The sequence below is a fragment of the Oryctolagus cuniculus genome, chromosome 6 (genome assembly GCF_051225735.1).
Source record: "Oryctolagus cuniculus isolate XC-2025 breed Fujian yellow rabbit chromosome 6, ASM5122573v1, whole genome shotgun sequence".
NCBI classification, from domain to species: domain Eukaryota; kingdom Metazoa; phylum Chordata; class Mammalia; order Lagomorpha; family Leporidae; genus Oryctolagus; species Oryctolagus cuniculus.
Window position 1 is genome coordinate 107,207,348 of NC_142872.1, and position 7,013 is coordinate 107,214,360.

Sequence of the window (7,013 nt, forward strand, 5' to 3'; positions counted from 1 at the left end):
ACCATGAACTTCATTTCAATCTCCCACATGGGTAGTAAGGGCCCAAGCACTTGGGCCATTATCTTCTGCCTTCCCAGGCACATGAGCATGGATCTGGAATGGAAGTGGAGCAGCCAGGACTGGAATGAGCACTGCAATATGGGATGTGGGCCTCACAAGCCATGTCTTAACTTGCTGTGCCACACTACTGGCCCCTAAGTAAACTTATTGTTTTAAAAATCACTGGAGAAAATCTCAGGTCTCACCACTTCTCCTTTTTGTTAATGGAAGGATGCCAAGTATCTGACCCCAAACACAGATAAAGTTAGTGTGCCTCTCCACTGTGTCCTATGTCAGCTGAAGACTGTATGCTTCCTATTTCACAAAGCGAACACGTGGTTTTCTGTTTTGGGCACACTGCATGAACCAAGCATACGCTCTTCCTCTACAGAGGGACTGGATGAGAGTTCCTATGCAGTCCATTCCAGCTGCTGGCAGTGGGCAGGGAGATTCTGAAAAGCACAACACCTCTGCGACAGAGGTGAATTCACGTCAAGGCTTGAAACTTAGAGGCAGCAGAATGTTCTATAAGCTCTAACCATGTCAAAGAGTTCTGGGCTCTAGTCTCTACTCTTCCCTCCAAAACTCACTGATGAGAAATTTGGATGAGTGCCCTGAGTTTTCTAGGCCTTAGTTTCCACTTCTGCAAAAGAGGATAAAGTTAACTGCCCTGCACGGTCACCGTGATGATTAAAGGAAATGCTGCACATTGCAGCCAGCAGGTGGTGAGCGCTCCTCAGGGGCTATTCATTCCAATTCTTACCCCGAAGGGATGACCAGGAAGGACTAGAAATGTGGTCAGATAAATCATGCCTGGAGCTGTCCTCCCCTAATACTCACCCTACACCCCCAAAGAGCAGTGAACACCCTGGAGGGGGCTGCTTCTGCCATTTGCACAGGAACTGCTTGCTTGCATAATCAAAAACCTAAATCATCCAATACACCTCTCACGATGTATGAAGCCAAAGCTCCAGGAATATCAGCCTTCAACTCCCCACGCCCAAACTAGAAATTCAAAATAGTAGACACGACTGGGCAGAGAAAACCAGCTTCCTTTTCTTACATCGACCTTAAAATTACTTTGCATTTCTTGTGCCTGTTACCTTCTGACAGAGAGAGGAAGCTGATGTCAGATGAGCACTAGTTGGAGGCCTACGAGTGGCCACACATAAGCCACTAAATAGAAGACACAGACGGGAAATAAAGCAACTGTATACAAATTCTGCAGAAGTAGTTAACAGACATGGCTCAAGCCACAAAGATCAGCAGCGACTTTTCCTACAGAGTAACCTGAAACAGAGGAACATTTGGAATGTAGCCAGTGATGGAGTGAGGGCTGGTGCTTGCTCTCTGCAAAGGAGGGCTAGCTTTGAAAGGGAAGATATTTCAGAGACATGTGAGATGACTCAGTGGATGGCAAGGGCTCTTTCTGGCACTCTGCAAGTATGGGGCTATCTCCCAAGCACATTGAGAGAGCCTCCTGGAAGCTCACTCTCGGGGAGACTGGATTTCTTTTAAAAGAAAGCCAACAGTGAACATCTGTCTCCAAGCACCCTTCAGTGCTGGGATACGCTAGCTAAGAGACTTAATTAAACATTAAGTCTGGGGCAGACACTGGGTACAGTGGTGTTAAGTCGCTGCATGGGACACATGCATCCCATATCACAGGGCCTGTGTTGAGACCTGGTGCCTCCATTTCCTATCCAGCTTCCTGCAAATGTGCAGGTGATGGTTCATATTGGGTCCCTGCCACCCAGGTGGGAGACTCAGCTTGAGTTCCCAGATCCTGGCTTTGGGGAGTGAACCAGCACACAGAAGAGCTCCTTCTCTCCACCTCTCAAACAAATGAAATGAGTAAATCTGTCTGTGAGCAGCCTGTTGGTTCTGTGCCAAAATTGAGCACTGAGGTCAGAATCCTATCTGGTACTCGGGTAATAACCCAAGAAAGCCACGAACACGCCATAGCCTCTCCTTCATTCCCAACCTCTACAGGCTACAGAGACCTTTAACCAAGGACTGCTCGCCCAGGGCCCTGACACTGCTTGCTACGACGTCGGTACGAAAGCTTAAAGGAAGTGTGCTTATTGACACTATCCCCACCTCCGAGCACACAGGATAAAATGAGGCAAGCGGAAGGCCTTTTTCTGCTGAAGGCGAGTTTTTCAGCGGAGACTGCGTTCCCACTGCAGGGCGCTGCTGTCTGGGGATTGATTATCGCTGCTTGTGGTGCTAGAGTGGGCTGGGTATGGATCACTGCAACCTCATGTGCAGGCAAGAAACAGTGGAGAGCACCAACCTCCTGTGTGAACTGTACCCACAGTACGATGTTTCCTTTCTGACTGAACATACCAACAGCCAGGGAACAAGCCACAGGATCTGCTCCAAAGGGAAAAACTAAGCTCACCTGCTGGCACCTCTGGCACACGCTAGGAGGTGTTGTATGCTGGGCAGTGTATCTGACACTAATTATGGTGGTTATACTAGCCCCCAGTCACGGAGACTGATGTTGTGGGTGCAGTTCGGCATTCTGCATGCTTGAAACCTGAAGCTTCAATTTCCTCATCCGTAAATTGAGGACAATGTTGCTCCCATTGCATTAGCAAGTTGAGGCAGCAGGGTCAAAGAGACCATGGTTCCAGTCAGCAGGGCGTGGGGCTGGGATCCCAGCTCCGAGGTCTACTATCTCATCTCCCTGAACTTGAATTTCCTCATCTCTCATGTGGAGACAAACTTCCTCAGGGGCTTGCGGCGAAGAACCAAGGGAGATGGAAGTCAAAGGCCAGCCAGTGTTTCTGTCATTAGGGGTTTCCAAGAAGTGCCCAAGCTATACACGTGCACTGTTTCCGCTCTCTCCTACCACATACGTGTGTTGCCAAGGGTGACCTCCACTGCCATCCCATGTCCAAAGTGTCCAAAGACGCATTCTCCCTCAGAACTGCGATAATTCTGACCAGAACAAGCTTAATATGCCCGATCCTGGCTTAACAGCTTCACACGTCCAAACGTTTAACTCTCATCCCCATCCCATGACATAGGCACTGCTGCTGTCCCCGGATGAAGATACTGAGGCACAGAGTTGAGGTGACTTGCCCGGATTCAAACAAATGATACATACCAGGCTAGCAGCCTGGCTCCCCAGTCTGTCCTAACTATGAGGCAGCAGTGTTTTCTGGGCCAACCTGTTTGAGGCTCCATGCTTTAGCTGTACCCTCTTTGAGAGATAAGCACTGGATGTTCTCACAAACCACGCAGTGTGGGGCCAGCATTGTGGCACACAGCATTAAGCTGCTGGGATCCTGTCTGAGTGCCAGTTCGAGTCCTGGCTGCTTCACTTCTGATCCAGCTCCTTGCTAATGCACCTGGGAAGGCAGCAGAAGATGGTCCAAGTGCTTGGGCCCCTGCACCCATGTGGAAGACCTGGATGGAGTTCCAGGCTACTGGTGCAGGCCAGACCATTGTGGATATCCCCGGAGTGAACTGGTGGATGGGAGATCTCTGTCTCCCCTTCTCTCCATCACTCTGCCTTTCAAAAACAAACAAAAACCCCTCCCAACACAGTATGTTCATGCAACTAACTTTCCAACTTTTGAAATAACATTTTACATGTTCTATGCTGGAATAACATAAATAAATGTACTTCAATCTTTAAAGACTGCCTCAATAAATCTCACATTAATACACACCCTTGGTTTTGGTTTAAATAGATACTTCAAATCCAAATCATATATAGGAGAGTATTTTAAAATGTTAAGGGAAAATGAAATTAAAAGATAAGTTTAATTTGGTTTGAAAAGATTTGAAACACAGTTATCATATTTCTCATAATATCCATTTCCCCTTCCCTTGCATGTAGAATTTCAAAAATTCTTGCACCAAAGTAAACTTGTCTTTTTATTCCATTTCCATGAACTTTCTGAAGTCCCAGCCTATGGATCTGTACCTATATATGCATCTATACAGACACACATACACACTCACACACACACACACACACACACACACACACACCAGGGCAGTCTTCATGTGATTTATTTTGTTAAACTAATGACTTCTATACCAAGCACCCCACACATCCCACTGATGTCTATATTACTCACTAACAGCCACACAGCAGCACTGTATGGCATTTCCAAGTGTACCTTTTACAAATTTAATCAGCACAAGTATTAAAACATCAATGATGATAATCTATTGCTCTGCTTAAAAGCAATCTCTAGGGCACAGCTGAGAAAGAAAGGTTAAAGATTTCTACCCTTCAAAGTAGGACACTGCAGCTACCTATAAATCATGCTCTTTGTTTATGAAGATAATTAAGCCCATCATCGGTACACTTAACTTTCAGTCTCAACAATTGTCTGGCACGAACAATTTCCACTTTCTCTAAAACAAAGGGATGTGTTCAAAAAGGGTTCTTCTTAAGGCTCTCCGCACAATGCATGCTATTTTAAAACATGATGTATGTGGCCAATTCCTGGAGCTGCCTTGAAAAATATACTGGCTTCTTCCTCCCATGCTCCCCATCAGGAGACTCTTCAATTTGAGGAGTGCACTCTGTTTCAGACTGCAGGCCGCTATATCATGTCAGCATTTTCATTAAATACTGTTCGAGCTGGACTTTAAACAAACGGCACAGGGAGCCGCAGCTGCAGCCACTGCAGACACAAAGTTGCCCAGCGCAGAGCGGCTTACATAAGAGGTGCAGGACGCTTACCGGGGAAAGCCAGGTCTAATCAGCTGAATGCTATTCCTCTGAGACCTGTCCCCATGCTTCAGGTGCACAAAATCACACGCACAGGACGTTTTTCTCATTTCATGTGCTTTGGAGCACAAAACCCTGGATTGCCGTATAAGCTGTGGAGGTTTTTTTTTTTTTTTTCGTCTTTTTATTCCCACCTCCTTTTCCCTAAAGGACTGGGCTCCAATTATGGAAACGTTGGCAACTTTTGCCAGCGCAAGAGTAGAGTGGGAGATGGATGCGCGGGAAGTCGAAGAAGCAACGGCTTAGCTCCCATTCCCCAAGATCCTTGGCATAGAGGGTCCTCCAGGAGCGGCACAGGGGAGTCCCTCCCTCGAGGACTAGGGCTAGAGGTGACAAGACCCTGCGCACGTCCTCTGCCTCTGTCCCCTCCTTACGCACAGGGCCAAGGAGCTGCAGATGTGCAGTCCACAGGACTGCAAATGCCCCCGGAGCACCTGTCCTCTCCTAGCACGTTTGCAACTGCCACCCGCGTCAGAGACTGGAGCTGGCCAGTCTTGGACTCCAGCCTCTTTTCTCGTCCCCCTTCTTCGCACCCAACGCTCCCTCTCCAGGCTAACAGGAGGGGCCAGCCCAGGGATGCTGATAATAAAAACGATCCTCTCCTTCCCAAGGCTCCCTCCAACTTCACAAACTGCAGTCAACTTACCGGGACGCGGGCCACGGGGAATCTCCTCGTGGGACGTCGCTCCGTGGCAGCCCCCGCAAACTGGCTGTGCGCTGCGCCGCTGACCCCCGCACTGCCCGGCGGCGGCGGCGGGCGCAGGACCAAGGCGCTGCGGCTCTGCACCAGCCGCCTCGGCTGAGCCGTGCCCGGCTTAGGGCACTTGCCAGGGCGCACCACCCGGCGGCGGCGGCTGAGGCTGCACCCGACCGCAGGGACCGGAGTGCGGCAGCTGCCGCCGGCCCCGGACTGCGGCGCTCCGAGCCCCGGGTGCGTGTCTCGGGCTCCGAGGGAATCCTGGCTCAGTTAGAAACCGCGCACGAGGAAAGCCGCTGCGGGCAGTGCCGCCAGCCCGCCCCCAGTCGGCCGGTCACATCGCGGGCGCGCCGGCGGCCGGGCACCGCAGTCCGCACTCGCCGCCGCGCCGCGGAGAATGACAGGCGCCGAGGCGGCGCGGCGGCGCGGGGCGCGGGGCGCGAGTGCGCATGATCGCGGCCGGCTGCGGCACGTCACGGGGGAGGGAGCGAGGGAGGCCGGAGGGGCGGGGAGGGCGCGAGTCGGGCGGGGCCGGGCGGGGTCGGGCGGGGCGCCCGGAGCGGCCCGGCGGGTGCTGCGCTCGGCGTGCTCGCGGCGAGGTGCAGGAAGTCTCCCGCCTGGGGTTTTGTAAACCTGAAGCTCTGTGGTTGAACTTGTTTGTCTCCAGAGTCCATTGTCTCTTCAGAAGCGCTGTTTATCTAAGCAGTCGTTGAGATCCCAGGCGAGCCCACAAAAGCCCGTGGAACTCAGGTTATAGCTGATTCATAAAGGGCTGCAATTTGGGGGACAATGGACCTTAGTCCATTAAAATACCATGGGAGCTTACGAGAGCCCTTTGCGCCGGCCGCACCCTAGAATAAGTAAGCCAGACCGCTGGCATCAGCCCAGGTATCAGTAGGTGGTAAAGCTTGCCCAGAGATACCAAGTTACAGCAGTGCTTCCTAAGCCCAGATCTCGGGATTCAGTAGGTCAGGGAGGGGCCGGCGAGACCCAGCTTTTCCTACAAGCTCTGGGAGGATGCCCACGCAGTAGGTCCCGACCGCCCCATCCTTGCTTCTTCAAAGTGTGGCTGGTCTACCACCTGCACCGGAACTGGTGCCCTGCTCGCGAATCACGCGAAGGCCTTTTTAAAATTGCAGACCAAATTCCTGGGCCCTACCTACCCACTGTGGCCCTGGTTCAGCCACTGTGCCACGGTGGGGCTCTGGAATTCCAGGAGTCCTGAGCGCTCATGATCAATCTGATAGCAGCTTTGTTTGGACCAGTCTTCAGGTCCAGCCACCAGCCGGGTGGGGATGGACTTGTGCAATGACAGAGAGCGCAGCCATATCTGGAACTGACGCTAAGCCTCGTGCATTCTAAAGCAACTGGTGCTTTCTTTCAGTCCAGATTCTCTGCGCCTGTTACACGTTACTTATCAGGGAAAGAAAGTTGTAAGCGGTGTGAAACATTCGACACACACTCGGTATTGAACACTGGTTTCACGGATCATTAAAGGGGGCTTAAAGTTGACGGGGA

The 7,013-nt window shown here is 51.4% G+C and overlaps 1 protein-coding gene across 5 annotated transcripts in view; it reads right to left on the minus strand.

Moving 5' to 3' along the window:
• Positions 1-5,938, minus strand: part of PAG1 (phosphoprotein membrane anchor with glycosphingolipid microdomains 1) — a 174,620-nt gene extending 168,682 nt beyond the window's left edge. For 4 of the 5 annotated variants that reach the window (XM_089335462.1, XM_089335464.1, XM_089335460.1 and 1 more), the window contains exon 1: positions 5,445-5,934. The gene's annotated coding sequence lies outside the window, so the exon portion shown is untranslated. Of the gene's footprint in view, positions 1-5,444 lie in introns of all 5 variants that reach the window. The other variant, XM_089335463.1, reaches the window with a different exon arrangement.
• Between the last annotated feature and the right edge of the window lie 1,075 nt (positions 5,939-7,013).